Genomic DNA, 17,164 nt, shown 5'->3' with positions numbered 1-17,164 from the left:
AGGATGAAAAGCCTCATAAAATTGGAATAATCAGCTTCTTAAAACATACTGTGCATCTGCCTTCATATAGAAACATTTGTATTACTAAGATGTGTAAATAATTAAACAAGCACTTCCTGCCTGCTATTAAAAAACTAAACAAACAAAAACCCACAAACCCATAAAGGATAAGGTCAAGTGCCTCAAACAGCTGACTCTTTGCATCACAATTGCCATGCCATCGAATAGTTCTAACATCCTGGAGAGCAATGCAGCTTCTGTATATCATGCTTTTGGTTATATAAGTGCATCTGCTTTTCACCAAATTTTCGTTCCTCCTGAATTCCTCAAACACAGCTTTCTACCACCATCACCCCTCTCCCTTCTCTTTCACCCTCAGAGAAAACCTCCAAAAGCCTGTTCTCTTTATTGGAAGCCTTCTTGCCAAAAGGGAAAGTCAATCATTAGAAATAGCATAAGTACTTTTTTCCTTGGGGGGGGGGGGGGGGTGGGGGGTGGGTGGGAATGAGTGTTTAATGGTCCCTCTTAACTCTGTCCAGATATCTTAAATTTCATGTGGTGAAACAGGTTAAAAAGTTTGTATAACAATTTAACATGCACTTATTTAAATGTTTTAAGGTCTTAAGCCTTCTATTTTCTATTTTTACCACTTCTGTTTGCTTCTCTGTTTCTTTCTTAATTATGATTTTACGTACTGGATAGCGCTAATAGTCCATCAGCTCTAATATGCTTTGGAGAAAAGTGAGAAGTCTGTGGTGCCTTTGAGAGGCTGAGATATATTCTGAGGGAACAGTCACTTGGCTCCTGTTTTCTACAGTCCTCAGCCAGCTTCCTGAAACATCAGTTGTGATTGCACCTTGTAAATCCGGAACAAATTGGATGAAAGAGACAAAATAGAGACTGACCTTTAGGGGATGAAGGTGTAAAATTCCTTTTTGTTTCAAATCCTCATTGAATAGAAGGTGGGGTTTGGGCAGTTTACAAACTTAGAGTTAATTTTTGTACTTTGTATTATTGGTAGGTGCTCTCAAGAGCTGCAAAACTGTAATATGTTTTCCTTAGTTTACGAAGAATTGGATACACTTCCTTTGTTTTGTGAAGGATTTTCTAATACCTAAATTTAACCTGTACTGTATTCAAAAATTCACCCCACAGATAAGGGGGTTATGGATTGAAGACTGTTAAGAGTATTTACTATCTCTTTCGGAAAGCACTAACCCTCAAATTCATAAATGGTATCATGCATACCTAGAGTTCTAGGGGGGTTTGAATCTCGGCATTTGATGTGGGGTGATGTTCACAGACATGCCATCACTACTTGGATTTTTTTTTTAATAGTACAATATTATAAATTACTTTCATTCTGAAATTATCTTGTAAAGGGCACCACCTTTGCAGCAAAATCCATGGTTAATACAAACAATTGCTTTTGTTATATCTTCTCACCCAGTGAAATTTTTCACAAATGAATGGCTAAATAAATTTGCTAAAAGTTTCACCCAGTGGCTTTTAGGTTAGGGTACCCTAGTAAAGCAAAGTTAAGAAATACTACCAGTACCTGTTTTGTGCCTGCTCAATAAATACACAGATTATTTCAACTCCAGGGCTGAATGGGCTCTGGTTTACAGAGAAAATAAGAGTTATATGAATTTCTTTATTTTAGACGAGCAGTGTTTCAATATGACAGTCTTACTTCAGATCAATGACAGGTCAGCGATAATGCTAATACTCTGCACTGAAAACTAACACCTGCTTTTAGTATTGATTTTCCTTGAATGTGTAGCTGGGTGGTGGATTAGCAATAAATTTTTTGAGAGACTTCTAATGATATAAACATATCAACAGCTACACAAACTCCCAGAGATATTTGACCTCAGATAAAAATTTACAGTGTGTATTTATAGCTAGCCTCAGAGTTAAATGGATTTTAAAATGAATTTGTGTAGTCATGCTAGCGTGCTTTTAGGTTATCAGTACAGCAGGTGAGCTTGTTTACTTGTTATTATATGTGAACAATAATTATGAGCTCTAGTTAAAGACAGAACCCATCCGCTCCTGCTCATAAACCAGGATGGTGAGGCTCAGGACATTCAGTAGATTTTACATCCTCTTCCTCCATGCATTGATAATGGTTTCTTTGTGACAAGTGGATATGTTGTTTCTTAAGACTTGTATAGTAAAGCAAAGATCAGAAAATCAGAGCTTCTTGATACAAGCCATTTTCTAGTTATTGGCACAGACTGGCTTTTAAAGATACAGCAAAGTTGTCGCATCTGTGGTGTCACGTTCAAACCTGCCTTATCTGAGCGTGGCAAGATTGAAGGTGCATTCTGCTTTCCTGTGTTTCCTGCTGGTTAGCCTGTCAGCCAACAAAACTGTGCTGGCATCCTGGTGCCTAATTCTTCTACGTAGTCTAGTCAGCCTAGACCCTCAAACACTTCTCTTTCATGGTTGCAGAGATCTCAGAAAGGCACGGAGTGTATCCCGACAAACAGACTGCATCTAGAACTCCCACATGGACTTCGATAACACATGCAAGTTGCTTGAATTGATCGTACTGTAAACTTTCTGCTAGTTAACTCCAGAGATGGTGCTGTTTGACCAAAGCAAAAGGAGTACCATGCCAGCGTGCTTGTCCCGCATTTGTCTGTAAGTACATGGAATATTTGAGTTGTGGATTTCTTTGATGATCCTTCTATTTAATTTGATGGCTGGTTTTTTCCTCCCCATTTGTTTGAGCAAAACCTACAAAACCTGCGTCACTTCTATTGGTTATTTATTTCCATTTGAACATGTATCACTGTAACCTTTCATGACAGAGTCTGTGATACAAGCACTTGCATAAATCCAAAAAATTTTTGGGTGAGAACACATGAGGAAAAACAATGGTGATGAGAGATGACTGCAGTGAAATGCTGATGCATGAGACATAGATATTACAAGCTCTGGCAAGTGCATTGTGCTTTGCAAACTGTGATATGCTGACCTAAGGGTCATGCAGACAAAAAGCTAAACTGCTCATTTCAATCAAAGTAATGGGAATAGGCATGTTACAAATAAAAGGATGCCATCAAGCTACTTTTCTAGCACAATCTGCATGTCAATAGAACAGGTTTACCTTCTACAGAGTATGTGAGTGCAACCTCCAGAATATTATTACTTTCCATTGATATGTATGTTTTAGAAATAGTTCATCATAGTATTAGGAATTACTTGGACTGGTCAGAAGATGACAATTTTATTTATACATGTTGAGACTTCTTTACCTGGCTACCCTTTCTAATGGGATGGAGTAGTTAGCTCTTTTTTTATTTCCCATTCAAAAAAGTGTGGAGTATAGCCTAGAATCGGGAATGGCTTCATGGTTAAGGCTCCCTCCTTGGAGGTATGAGATAAAGATTTACACCCTTGAATTACTCAAGTACCTGGAGGTGGGAAAACTGGTTCAACTGACTACCCTAACCATTGGCTCTTCACATGACCCCCTCTCCCCTTTCTCCTCCTCTCTATCCCTCTGAATTTACCTGCGGTCTCTGAAATCACAGTAGCAGCTTTTACTGGAGCTGATAGGTCACTACTAAAGGTTTGTGAGAAGAGGCTTATTATTTTTCCCTCTTTGAAAAAATCCTGGCCAATTTTAAGTTACATGTGCATATGGAACATGATCTTTATGCAGCACAATGCTTGCAGTAAGATTGTGTTCATTTATATCACTAAAAACAGACAGAAGAGCTAACACAAAAATAGAATAGAATATGTTAAATCAACCGCAGTGTAAATTCACGGCCCTCATATTAAATGGTGACAGTCTAATATGCCTTGTTTTCTCTAGTGTCTTTCAGTACATGTGGAAAATGTTAGAAAGTAGCAAAATCTTAATTCATTGGTTACAAAGCATGCTGCTACATGTTGATACAGAAATATTTTGTGCAACTGATCTGCTGGTTGGCTTTGTAATTCTTTAAGGTATTGGATACGAATAGAAGCGTTTCTACAGAGGATGTTCAATATCTTTAAGGAAAAGTTTAGCTCTTTGTAGTCAGCAATTGCAATTAAAATATGTTCTTTGCTAATGCTGTAGTGTAATATTAAGTAATTCATCCATAGAGAAGTAAAAAGAGTTTCATATAGCTACTTATTTAATGTTCTGTATCCACTTATGAGAATGCTATTGCGAATCAGATTTTGTTTGTAAGTTGATGCTCATTTGTAGAGTGTGGTAGATGTCTTTGGTTGCTTCAGCCAGTGAACTGAAATACAGTTTAGCTGGCACATATCTAGGAATGGCACCTCACTTCTAGAAGTGTAGTGTTCAAATATTTAATAGACACTTTGGAAATGGGGACAATGCAATGCATATGTACAATGTGGCCTGTCAGAGCTTGCCTTTGTTATCTCCTTTTTGGGGCTCCTATATATTAATTGTATGCACGTCTCAGTGGAGGATAATAAATACTTTGTTATCGGTACTGTGAATGAGGAATCTGTGTGGGCATCTGGCAACTGGAATAATTTAAGAAACCAGATTGCTGCCAGAATTAACAAACTACATACATGTATACAAGTCTGTTATAATAATACTACAGGGAGGGCTTTCTGTGCTGTCCAGTAGGTAATTCTGTATTTAAGGTGGTGCTCTTGCTTATGGATGTCTCTCTTCCCTTATTATAAACAAATGTAAATTGCAAATAGTTGTGCATGTATGGAAATTGTATCATGAAAGACTGTCTAATGATTGGTGTCAACTTCTTCCTCTCAGCATTTCTTCTCATCTCCCTGCATGCCCTAGCTGGCATTTCTAGTTTGGGAGCCACAGCTGTTCAATGTATTCCTGCTAAATTTTGTGAGATGTTTCTGTACATAAAGAATTTTAGGGTCAAGACTTTCCTAAATGGGTCTGATTGGGCTGAATCAGTGCTAATTCTGATCCAGACTGAGTGGCATAAAAGACTTCCAACTGTTATTAATTCAAACTCAGCAGCCCTCAGGATCTGGCACAGTGTTTAATGTATGTTTTACAGCAGTACTTGTGTAAAGCTATTAATCTAAACTTTTTGTAGGATCTATGCAGAGCAACACTTGGTACTGATGATGAATGGCTTCGTTGTACTAGGTCATTATGGTCCTAAGTAATTTTGTTGGTTGGTACTTTTCATTTTATACCTGAAATCAAATAAAAATGACAAATTGTAGAGAAATGAAAAAAGTATAATTGGCACAATAGGTTATTACACTCTGTGATTGGAGATAATGAATTGCAGCAGGGATTAAAGACAAAGGTATACCCCTTAAACTGAATTTAATCTGCCTAAGTAGTGAAATAGATATTTCTGTCAGGCCATAATCTTCTCAGGTTATGCAAAGATAATATGGAATCCACAGCCCCTGCATCTTTAAGCTGATAGTGTTCAAGTAGCTTAACCCCGCAGGTTTGATTCATAACAAGTATTAGGTCATCATTAGTGTAAGTGCAAAATAAACCACAACCAAAATCAGACCTGCCCAAACTTGCTAAACAACCTTTTGTAAATCTGTGCTTATATATAGCCTACCTCCAAAGACTCATCAGGCAAAATAAGTCCTATTCAGAACACAGAAATGTCCTAAAGATTGATGCTCAGCATCACTTAGTATTCTCAGAGCATTGAAAATAGGAGTTAGTAAACTGGCAGATATTCGATGTGGCCATTGCTCAGACCAAACTGGATGTTGCAGTAAAAAGAATGTATATCCTCTTCCTTCCCCCTTGCCCCCCTCTCTTTTTCAGCAAATGCATTAAGGGTTAAGCCCGCATTCCGTAAAATCCCTAATGCATACAGCTGGAGCAGGCCTAGGACTGGTTTGATATCTCATAACTTGTGAATTGTTGTATCATTCAGTGATACAACAGTATCTGAAATGATTGTGTTGCATCTTTTCAATGCTTTATCACATTCTTGTCAGCATGTGTTTGTAAGGAAAAACTGAAGAATTCTAGAAGCAGATAAAATAATCTAATTCTTAAAAAAATTAGTCACAAAAAGAACTGCTTTTTATTTTGTGGCAGGGGAGGTAAATTGTGGTTCCTGCATTAACAGCTGGCACTTGCTACATGGGAGATTTCCTTTCTTAAGTACGCAGGATGCTCTTTTCATCCTGGCCAGCATACTTTCCCCTAGCAAATACATTCATCTGCAATCTGACAAAGGTTTAAGAATGATCTTACAGGTTGAAAATTTTTGTCTTCTAACTCTGTAAACAGGCTTTAGAAATAACGCCATAGAGTTCTTTGCAAAAAGCCTGGTAGCTTTTATTTAGATTGTCAGTCCTTTATTTTCAATTTCTTTTATCCATTAAAAAACAACACAAAACCCCACAAAAAAAACCCAGGAACCCAGCACTCTGGATAAAATAATTCTAGGAGCTGTGAAAGTTTAAATTCACAGCACAAAAGGGAACGTTGCTCATGCAGGGACTGTTGAATGCTAATAAGTTTGACACATCAACTTGCTGCAGCTCCTTACAAGCCCTGAAATTCAAAAGTTCACCTTGAAGTTTGCACATAATTTTGCCATTCATTGGACATGTAACTTTTATTGTGAATACTGGCATTCTTTTGCAGACCAAGAATGAGCCAATCACATCTGAGTAGCAGCCTTGTCAGCACATTAATTTCTGTTGGTAATTTTTTTTTGTCCCTAGGTAACTTCAGTTACCATGATATAATCTTATTTTGTTTTCTTTCTCCGGTAACTCTCACTGTTGTCAACAGGCATTTCTTTCCAGTTAAACACACTACTTGCTGCACTTTTTGTAGAAGATTTTGGATGAATCTTCTTTCTTTTACAGCTCTTCTCATGCTACAGTTTTATTGTTTCTTTTTTCATCTATTTCAACACACACACTGTATTTCTGCTTCAGCTTTTTTTCTTTCACTAGAGTTTCTACGCACCTTGCTTGCTTTCTTGTCCTAACCTTGCACCACTATTGCTAATTTAACTCTATCCCAGCTGAAACCAGGACACTACGTCACCTCCTCGTCTCCTGTGCTAGGATCCTGAATGTTTCAGATCAATTACTTACAATTTGAGTGGAAGGTTTACACAATTTTGGGGATTTTCTGTTTAGGCAGTTGCCAGTAAAAAGAACGGAAGGAAAACACACTGAAGGTACAGCAAAGGGTTAAAATTAAGCAGTAAAACATTTTTATACCTCTTTCATGATAATGTTCTACTGGATGAGGAATTACTTATATTATTTGTGAAAATAAACCAGGAAATTTGGAAAAGTAAGGATCTCCTTATGAATTTAAATGGAAGTATTGTGGGTGATATTTCTAGAGGTCTCAAACGAATAACATTTACATTCCCTTTGTCCCTTCTCATGCATTTTAATTGTGTGTGTGCAGAGGTATAAAATACAAAACGCTGAGCAAACAAATAAATCATATGTTTAGACAATGAAATATTAATTTAATCGGTATTTAAAAAGACCTTGTGAGGTTAAGATGCATATATCTTAGTCTCACACTTGGAAATGAGTATGCGTCTAAGTAAGTTATAATGTCATGCAGAAAATAACGTTTCAAGAGTGTTAAAAGAAAAGACTGTAAAGCAAATACTCTATGGAAAGGTAAATGAAATGTCTACCATTTTATTTTGTGTTGATATACTTAAACCCTTCCCTCCTCTGCCCCTGTCTGTTAGGTCGTCTTGCATGTAAATGGTAACATTTTCACATGACACCTTCAATAACGGTCTTAAATTTTGAAAAATGTGTATATCTTTCTGCAAACATAGTCTGAGAGATAAGCATATAAAAAGAACTTGAAGCAAAATAAGTTCACCTGACTAAACTCTTCCTGGAAAGTGTTCTATCTCCATTTGCTCCTCTTCAGAAGACAGCTGGGTGCAGGGAGGGAAGATAAACACCCCTGTCTCTACTTCTCAGCAAAATATCTCAACCATGACCAAGACAGATTGCCTATAGGCATGAAAGATGTGGTGCAAAAGGTCTATTCAATCTTTGTCTCTTCTACAATCACCACTTAATGCAAATTTGTAGTATGAAGCTTTCCATGAAGATGACTTTTCAGGTGAGAACTGGGCTGAGACCAATTTGCTTTACTCAACCCACTGGACAGGCATCTGTCAGAAGGTAACAATATTCCGTTGTTGTTTTGAACTTGCAGCAGTGTTGAACTGCATAACATAATGTTTTGTAACTCTACAACCAGTGTCATGAAATTTTAGAACCCTAGCATGTAAAAGCCATATTGTATTAAAAACTACTCTCCTACTACATCAATGTATTTTTATCAACCAGCATCAGACTAGGTGCTCACAAAATCTCCTTAGCCCCTACAAGCTGCAACAGTTTGTCAGCTTTGGATACTTCCGAGCGTAGACTTCCCCCTTCACCAGAACTGGGTTTTATAGTCTGACTGTAGCAGTAGCACACACAGAAGACAGTTGCAGTTAAGATGTGCCCATGGAAAAGACACATAAAACAGGCAAAATTCTTCCAAAAGACTTAGGGAAACATTAATACTTTTCTGCCTGGCTATGAAGAAGACCACATTTGGGATACAGTATAAAGTCCTGGTCTTCTGTAACCACAGATGCTGAACCATAAAACAGAAGAGATGGAGAGATGATTTGGGATGACCCTCTCTCTCTGAAAGGAGGCTGAAAATCCTCTATTTATATTACTTGATGTAGGAGGAAAGGGAGGGAAAGGGGTGAGAAGAATAAAACCAGATAGCTAAGTGAAAGGACTATGTACAAGAAACACAGGTTTTTCAATGGCTCTGAGTACATTTGGGCTGGAGAGCAGAAGATGATGTAAGCTTCAGGTATGCCTTTCGGTGGTAATGGGGGATTCAAAATGAAAAGAAAAAAAAGGAAAATCTATGGAGAATTAAATTGGATACATTTATGAGCAGGATTGTATGACATCCTTGCTTACAATAGCAGGAGACCAGATTTATGAACCTGGAAATCTCATATCAGTCTTATGTTTTTAAACTACATAACATTAATATAATAACTAAAAATATAAACCATATTTGGACAAAGCCTGAAAGGTGTATGTAACTACTTCTGTCAAAATCACTGGGAAGATAAAATAGTAGTTTGCTAGTCTGCCCAGAAATTCATATAATAGAAAAACACGTTTGATTAGAGTACTATGCTACCACAGATGAATAGTGTTGGGTAGCCAGAAGAGCAGCTCGCTTGCTAGGGTGGTGTATCTGACACTGTTCAGATATGAACGCCTTGATTGCCACTGGAAGTAAAGCTTGCGGGAATGCAGATGTGTATTCTTGTCTGCCAGAAGACAGAGAAGAATAGTGTGCACATATTTGATGTAATGGGAACAGTAAACCCGTCTGAAATATTCACAGCAGGGCAGCTCTCCAGGAGCTTAGTAAAAAGGAGGTAAAATAAACAAATCTGTTTTCACAATAGCTGCACATCGCTAGAGCTGAAGATATTGAGGAGGAGCGTGGTGTTATGTCAGTGCCAGATGAGAGAGAGCTGGATCCTGGGAGACTGAATAAAGCTACTTAGCTGAGCCTGCCTGCTCTGTGCTCAGGGTTCCTACAGCCCAGCTCCTAGGCTACTACTTATTTCTGAAGAGCTGCTTTCTGTAGCTTTGTGGGATGGACAATGTATTCTTTTTAGTCTGTCCTCCGCTTCTGATGTTCTGTTCCTAAATACTGTTGGGGTGCATTACATTTCTGCTGACAACATCTGTAATTTAACACACTCTTGGCTACCTAGATATTTTAAGGAGAGCACTACATAAAAAAGAAATAAAAATTCACATTACAGTAACAGCACTGGGGTCACATTCCATAAAACCTAAATAAAGTGAGGTGATCATGTGGTGTTGATAAGATGATTGTGTTAAGGGAGTGATACATTACATAACTATGTTTTAGGTGGATGATCTGATGAAGGATAGCAATAGAGAAATTAAGGAAGGGAAAAAGGGATTTATGCTTTAACTGAAGAAAAACACAAGCATTGACTTGTCCTTTAGCTAAATACACCGTCTTCTCATTTATTAAAAAAAAATAGGAAGTAGCAACTCAGTGTCACATCAGATGATGAAATTAAGTTTCTTATTCCCTGCCTAAATCTTCCATCTGGTACCAATGTAAGTACATTTTGTTAATAAATACATTCTTGCTAAAAGGTCTCTGACATCTCTCTACAGGAATTCTCTGTCAGATAAAGTTCAAATTTTGATAATTTAGCTAAGTAAATCTTTTGGGCAGAATAAAAAAGCATATTTTGTCATTTGTTCTTACATAAATATTACTTAACGATTTCTGCAGTTATTCTGAGGCTTTGAACACTTCAGAATACGTCTTGGGTTGGTTAAGATAAAGTTGGCTGGACCACCGGCTTGTAATCAGCACCATGAAGTTGTGCAGCAGGCTGGTTACTACTTGTGTGCCTCAAGGTGTAGGGACCCTGGGGACAGCCACAGGCCTTAATTTCCCCAACCATCCCCGCTAGGACCTCCACCCAAGTGCCCTATGTCCCCAGCCCCAGAGCACTATTTCTGGTGAGGAAGTCACCCCAGTGGTGCCAGGTATGTGCCCAGCCCCAGCTCCTGCTGCCCTCACTCCATCACTGCACTTCCTAAACCGACCTCACTCCATCACTGCACTTCCTAAACTGACCCTAGACCTGACTCATTACCTTGCCTCGCCTCACCTGATGTTTACAGGCTGTCCAAGGAACCTGTCTCTATCACCAGATCAGTCCTGCTCAGAGCCTGTGAACCCACACCCCACCTGTGTTGTGGCTACCCTCTGCTCCTGGTGCATCTTCCCTTGTGAAACAGCCCTGCTTCTCCTGCTCCCTGACCCAGAGGTCCAGTACTGTTTAATGTTTCCATTAACCACCTGGGTGATGGCAGAGAGGACACAGTTAGGAAATTTGCAGATGATAGTAGACTGGAGGGAGTGGTCAGTGTGTTGGAGGGCAGGGCAGCCCTTCAGAGGGACCTCAGCAGGCTGGAGGAACAGGCCAGCAGCAACCTCCATGGAGTTCAGCACCGCTGAGTGCCCTGTACTGCAGCTGGGCTGGAGCACAGCAATTTGAATAGGAGTCAGTGGTGTGTCTACCATGTCTTGGGCTGTTGGCAGGAGTGCAGCCAGCAGACTGAGGGTAGAGATCCTTCCCCTCTATTTGGCACTGGTGAGACCACATCTGGAGCTGTCTGCCCTGTTTGGGGCTTCTCAGTACAAGATAGGCTGAGGTACTGGATGGAGCCCAGTACCTCACCGTGCTGGTCAGGGCTGGAGCACAGGGTGTATGAGGAAAGCCTGGGCTTGTTCAGCCTGGAGAAGGGAAAGCTGAAGTGAGGGAGCCCATATTGCTGTCTGCTGGGGGGCGTGTAGGGGAGACAGAGACACACTGTCTTCAGTGGGGCATGGTGATGAGATGTGAGGGAACAGGTGCAAGCTGCAGTGCAGGAAATTCCCATTTGGAATTGGGACAAATGGATGTTCGTAAAGCATTGGAGCAGGTTGTTTGAAAAGGCTGAGGAATTTCCACCATTGGAGGTACTTGAAACTTGACCGGCCAAGGCCCTGAGCAGCTTGATTTAATTCTGAAGTTGGATTTGAAATCTTCAGAGTAGGTCCTGTTCCGAGCAGGGGATTACACTAGATAGCCTCCAAAGGTCCCTTCCATCATGAACTATACTACCTTTCTGTGAAAATTATTCATTCAGATAAGGAGACATTTCCTTATCCTTGTAGATGGGTAAGCTGAGGCAGCAGTTAAATTGTCTGCCTAAGGCAATAAAGCTATTTAGTGGCATCAGATTTCAGTAAATATTCACTTTAAAACTTTCTTGTTCCTCATTTGAAATGTTCCTTCATATATTCTCATAGAATTTGTGTTCATCTTAACTTATTGTGGCAACGTTTTTTTAGCAGACTACTGGCTAATGAGTTATTAAGCAATGCTGAGTACACAGCTACTTACGAGCTCTTCAGGCTTTTTATTTTAAATTTTATTTTAAAAAAACAGCCTTTGCATATTTTTATTTATCATAATGAGCAGGTGACCATGTCAGGAAGGCAGGACAGTTTCATTACATATGTGAATGTACAAAGTTAACCATTGTCTGTAAGCAGACAAAAGAATGACATTTAAGTATGCATTCATTGATTACAGCTGACATCTAGTTTTTATAAATTATTATTGTTCAAAGAAATAGGGGGTGAAAGGTAAACTGATCTTACATACTTACATATATATATACATATACATATATATATACATACATACATACATATATATACACCCCAGACTGATTTGTTTAAAAAAAAGCTCCAACATATAGGAACTGAAAGATGTTGACTTTATGGAGCTACTGGAGGAATTTGCATTTACTGATCTTCAGCCAGACTGTGTGCCGGCACAGCATTCCTTTCATGTCGGTCAGCTTCTGAGAGACAGGTGCTACAGACTGCTTTGTAAATGATGTTTAGTGCCTTCTACTGCCTTACAAGCATGTGGAAATCATTTACACAAATTCAATAAAACAGAAGGTTAGAGTCTTCACGTTCACATTTAAAGGCTTTCTGAAGCCCTTAGTAACTGTAATTTATGGGCATGTTACCTGAATGTAAACTGATAATCATATTTCTCTGAGCCTTGAAGCTTTTGCTCTACTCAGTACCTAATGTAGCAGTGGTAAATATTTCAGAATTTAAAGCTGCAGTAGTACATTTGCAAGTCCTACAGCCCCTGAAGTCAGGGCCAGTGGCTCTACATATGAAGTCAGTCAGTCTCTGTCTCCCCCCTCTTCTATTTTTAATTGAAAAATTATGACTCAAAGAGAGATGAAAGATTCAAATTGTAGTCCATTTACTAGAAAGAAGCTCATGCTATTTATGACATTTAAATTTTTCTTTAAAATACAAGAAAAGACTTCTGTTAAGTGCTTGTATATAGCACAGCTGTAAATTCTTGTTTATCTGCTGTGCTGCAGTTTGTGTGTCTGCGTTTCTCATCTTGTTGTGATTACTCAAGAATGTTTTTTCTTTATTTTTGAGAGCTCTACAGTGCTGGCATTTATCAAGAGAAGACACACAGCACAGCCTTGCATAAGCTTGGCACTGGGACAAGTACAGCTGAGGTGGTTGCCAGGAAGGCTCCACTGAAGTCAAAGGAATTGCACCATGGGTGAGTTTCGCCATCGGCTTGGGTTATGAAGGACTTTTAACACGACTATTTTCAGTAATGCATCAGCTGTTTAAAGTAGTCAAGTCTGGTTTTGCTTTTGGGTTGAATACTGTATTTGACCTAATGCAAATAAAAGAGCTGAACTTCTGCTCAATGGAGTGAATGGGCTTTTTGTTAGTGGACTACTTTTGCACTTTCTGTTCTCACTTAACCTGTCTTGAGTGCTAAATAACTTGATTTCATTAAATGGCATGTCAATAGTACTGGGTCCAGTGAATTCCTGGGAAGAACAACTTTGCTGAATATTTTGTGGGTTTTGTGTTCTGGTCTTCTATTTAATATATCACATTTTAAGTGACAAGATGGTGCCTGTTGCCTGAATGCAAGCATTCTTTTGTACCGTCATTAGAAATCTGCAAACAGCACTGATTTTTGATAGTGCCTGTTTTGGTTCATCATGTTGGCTATTGATGGATCCACTTATAATCAGCCTCCTAAATAAAGAAAAAATGAGTAAACAACTTATATTTTGCAAGGACAGAATAAACTGTGCCAAGCATTTAGTAGTAGGGCTGGTCAGTAAGTTTATAATAGACCTAATTTACATACTAAGATGCCAGATGTTTATCAGAGGAAACCAAATGAGATTTGGATGTTAAATTTTGGGGATATGAAAGAATGGGAACTTTATCCAGATCTCAGATTCATGTTTCTAAGTACTGCTGAGTAAGTGCCTCAGCATTAAATACAGGTGCCTGTCACTTGAAATTAATTAGCATTCATGCCTGGTTTTAATCAGCCATTGCTAAACCATGATTGTATCACATATTTTTCAATAGTAGGTATTTTTCTTAAAGTCAGGTGCCAGGGTCATGTAGTGAGAGGAGAAACTTTGGCACAGGTTTAAACCAAGAAGCCACACAGAAAGGTCTTGGGACTTGAAGAAATAAGTGCCCTGAAAAAAACTTGAAAATCTAGTAAGCAAATGTCAGGGCCCAATGATGTTTTGTTTTTTAAATAACAGATTTTATTTCAATATTTCCAAGATTTGTTGGGGGAATGGAGACGTTATTGAATAAAAACAACTTGTAGAAAAAACTGTGTGAAGGGACAATTAGAAAGCAATCCAATCCACAGCTCAAGTTTGTGCAACTTTGTGTGAGTTTTACATTTCATAAAATAACTTTGCTTCCTCAGTAGATAAAAAAAAACCCAGAACAACCCATCTTAGAAATAAAGTGTAATTTAAAAGAACAACTTTGTTTACAGTTCTGTTACACTGTGTCCAAAATTTTTATTTCAATTACTGTAAATTTTAAATACAGCATTCTTGCTATGAGTAGGTAAGAGTTATATATTATTCTGAAGAATATATACCCCTAAAGTAGAGATGTAGCTAGTTCCTGTAGTCTAGCTAATCTGGTGATTTCAGCCCCAAATTATTTGGGATCAATAGACAGCTCTAGAAGAAATGCACCTCATGATAACATTGGAGAATTTGAGGGAAAATTTTGATGAAAAATATTTACCTCTTTCACAAAAATAAACAAATAAAAAAATTTCAGAACTACATTTTTTAAAAAGGATGCCATTAAATAAGAGATACTTGCTTTATTCATTGTTCTAATAGTATAATTTACTCAAACTTTGGCTATGAATACGTTCAATAGAGATTTGGGGAAAAAAAAAGAGAAAAAACCCAAACCAAACAAAAACCAAGCCCAAATCTGCATCTCCTTTTATGTAAAGAGGAGTAGAAAAGGCATAGAAAAGTGATGAAATAAATATGTTGTTCTAATGACATGGATAAGGAAAGCAATAAGGATTAGTCCTTGGGGAAAGGCACCCCTGCATCTGTTCATTTCCATGAATCATGTTACCTTCACACCATACACTTCCATGCTAAAAAAAGGTCCATGCAGCACCTCCCGGTGTTACTCTGTTGTACAGGCTGTATGTCAGATGGGCATGAGCTCCTTCAGGCTCATGCCAGTATATGTCTATATTCAGCTTTCCTGTAAACCATAGCCTGGAGCTAATATTTGCTCTCACGTAGAATTTGTTCCATTAGGTACTGTTAGCCAAACAAATCAGATTGCTGGAGAAACGTAATGGGATCTGTAATTGCCTCGTCCTTAGAGGCATGTTTCACTACAAGCAGTCAGGGTATAAAGCATTCCTTACACTTAACTCCCAGATCTTCAGAGATTATGTGTTAGGGAGTGCAGAGACACCTTTTTACCACCATCGCCACAGCCATAACTCTCTCAGGGGTAAAAAACAATGCTAAATAGATGACTATGCAGAAATGTACCATGTTCTGCAGTGACAAAAACACCCATGTAGACGTGGCACTTCGGGAAATGGTTTAGGAGGCATGGTGGTGTTGGGTTGACAGGCGGACTTGATGATCACAGAGGTCTTTTCCAACCTTAATGATTCTATTATTCTATGACAATTTTTAATGAGGTTTACCAAGTTAGTTAATTTCTAAGTAATATAAATGTTTCACTGGAAAATCAGCCCTGCCTTTAATAATGGGCAAATTACAGAAGAATAAACTATATCAATTGTATATAAACTGTCTGGGCCAAACTACAGCAAGAAAGATTGCCAAACAGGAGAAACAGCCCAGAGAAACTAGGTGGTCCTTTCATTGCCTAAAGCTACTGTTGCCAATCTACTAAGCTAAATACACATTTCACAGCTTGTTGCTTCTTGAATGCATTCAGCTGAGTTCATTTTGTGTGCCAAGTACTTGTTCAGAATACACTGAACGTAACATCTAGTTTTTCTGCCAAAATGGCCTCTGTCAAGCCTCCCTCCTGCATTTAGCCAGCTACAAAAGCTGTTCCTTGCTAGTGAATTCCAGTGCCATCAGTGTTTTCCCTGAATTATTATAGTAAGAGCACTTCTTTCATTGCTTTGTAATGTGAATGTTCAATTCCTCATTTTTCCAGAGGGGACAACGAGGCTGTTGCTGCCTTGGCATACAGAAGACTTGGAGAAGATGCACAGGCTAATACTTTACTTGCCTTCTGTTGCCTCTCTTCTTTAATATACTCAGGTTTGTGTGAAACAATTTCATTAAAGCATGTGCTGAAATTCTTTCCAGGGAAGGGGAGAGATTCATTCTGTTCATGTTACATGTGCTGCCTTAGAGCAGCTTCCCTCTTGGGCTAGCCTGCACCTGCCTGTCTCTCATCTCCCTGGACAGTTCTGGAATTATAATTGCAAATAGAATTGTCAACTTTTGTAGGCATTTGAACACAGTGACATGCATGCTAATTCTCTTGTTGCTTCTCAGCCTTAGGCTAAATAACATTAATTTTCCTTGAATAGTTTCAGAGGAATATTCTGTACAGGGCATAAAACTGGATTTGGTCACTCAGAGTTAAAACACTGGATACCTTTATTAATAACTTGCCAGAGTTAGGTTACAGTGTGCAACAGGAAACACATTTTTGGCGTTCTAGAAAAAATGAGAAAGTGATGTAGCACAGATAAGCCCTGTAAAACAAAGACTCAGACTAGATCAGGGCCCTACAACTACATTAACTGTTTTATTGCAAACGGGAGTCAGGTGTACATTTTGGCAGCAGGGAGCAATCTGAAATCATATTATCATCCTTGCCAAAGCTCTATTTCTAAGGCCTCTTCTTATTTAGGTGACTAGCTACAAAACCAAAACAGCAATGCAGGGGCCCTCAAGTTATGGGCAGTTCCCATTAGTCAATTTTTGTAAAAATATGAAGTCTTGGACTACATTCCCAGCATGTACAGTGTGGCAGTTCATTACAAGAAGAAACAAAGTTTCTATTCCCTTAGTTCTGTGCATTTCAGTTTCATTTTTCCTGATGAATGGTGGAGCTTGGGGCCGAGCCAATCTCCAACACGTATGTATGGGCGGGGTGGGGGTGGCAGGAGAAGGGACTTGGGTCTATGATACAGCATTGCCGCCTTGAAAA

At 38.7% G+C, this 17,164-nt stretch overlaps 1 long non-coding RNA gene across 1 annotated transcript in view; it reads left to right on the top strand.

The window, feature by feature from the left end:
* LOC135315747 (uncharacterized) overlaps positions 1-16,300 on the top strand; it is a 41,277-nt gene extending 24,977 nt beyond the window's left edge. Inside the window, exons 3-5 of the long non-coding RNA XR_010375251.1 lie at positions 2,458-2,649; positions 13,067-13,196; positions 16,157-16,300. This is a non-coding gene — a long non-coding RNA (uncharacterized LOC135315747). The remainder of the gene's footprint in view (positions 1-2,457; positions 2,650-13,066; positions 13,197-16,156) is intronic.
* Positions 16,301-17,164: the final 864 nt, after the last annotated feature.

This window comes from Phalacrocorax carbo, chromosome 1, assembly GCF_963921805.1.
Source record: "Phalacrocorax carbo chromosome 1, bPhaCar2.1, whole genome shotgun sequence".
Lineage (NCBI taxonomy): Eukaryota > Metazoa > Chordata > Aves > Suliformes > Phalacrocoracidae > Phalacrocorax > Phalacrocorax carbo.
The sequence above is the reverse complement of the archived record's forward strand: the minus strand, read 5'-3'. Positions and strand labels throughout refer to the sequence as shown.